Genomic DNA, 1,052 nt, shown 5'->3' with positions numbered 1-1,052 from the left:
GTTGACGTATTTTAGTGAACTTCATCAAGCACCATACACTCAGACGAATTTTGCAAAGGAAATTATAAAGCACTATTGTTTGTTATGAAAAGCTGAAATAAGCACTCCCTCTTCAGGCCACAAGTATCCCATCGGGACCATACGACCGCCGTGTCATCCTCAGCTGAGGATGCGGATAGGAGGGCGTGTGGTCAGCACACCGCTCTCCCGGTCGTTATGATGGTTTCCTTTGACCGGAGCCGCTACTGTTCGATCGAGTAGCTCCTCCATTGGCATCACGAGGCTGAGTGCACCCCGAAAAATGGCAACAGCGCATGGCGACCCGGATGGTCACCCATCCAAGTGCCGTCCACGCCCAACAGCACTTAATTTCGGTGATCTGACGGGAACTGGTGTATCCACTGTGGCAAGGTCGTTGCCCAAAGCAGTAATAGTGGGGATTATAGCAAATACTAGAGTTCTACCAGAAAAGACGCTTATGGAATGATAAGATCCTTCTCTTACTTAGCTCAATCTCGTTATTGGTTCTCCTTCCCTCACAGCTATATCTGTTTGGTGATTGTACCTCCAATCATTACAACAATACACTCATAGATACTTGACGGTGGTATTAATCAAGTGAGCATTCTTTATTATATAATACAGTGAGTTTCGTAATACCTGTCTATACCTCTCGACGTCGTACGTTGAAAGATGCAGATAAAACTGAGAGGTGTTGCAGCACTCAGCACAGTCACTCGCATTTCGTAGGATGGGGATCAACCCTCAAGACAGGCCATGCAGATTTAAAATTTCTCAGATTCACGACGTCTACCAAGGTGAATGCTTGGATAGTCCCATGTAAGTGGACGTGGACGATTTCACTCCTTCTCCAGCCATGCACGAACTTGTGCTCGGTGGCTAAACACTGATGACATTTTAAGTTATGATTCAACGACGCTGAAAAATGCTTGGTGTACAACTAATCGTTTATGTCGTTCCTATCCTATCACCGGAGATCCCGGTATTCCTCCGACAACACACCGAAGTTTAATACAATATTAATCTCATAG

General features: G+C 45.5%; 1 pseudogene; it reads right to left on the bottom strand.

The window, feature by feature from the left end:
• Positions 1-302: 302 nt before the first annotated feature.
• Positions 303-420, bottom strand: LOC126253879 (5S ribosomal RNA; annotated as a pseudogene).
• Between the last annotated feature and the right edge of the window lie 632 nt (positions 421-1,052).

This window comes from Schistocerca nitens, chromosome 4 (genome assembly GCF_023898315.1).
Source record: "Schistocerca nitens isolate TAMUIC-IGC-003100 chromosome 4, iqSchNite1.1, whole genome shotgun sequence".
In the NCBI taxonomy this organism is placed as follows: Eukaryota; Metazoa; Arthropoda; class Insecta; order Orthoptera; family Acrididae; genus Schistocerca; species Schistocerca nitens.
Note: the sequence above shows the minus strand (reverse complement) of the source record. Positions and strands in the feature narration are given on the sequence as shown.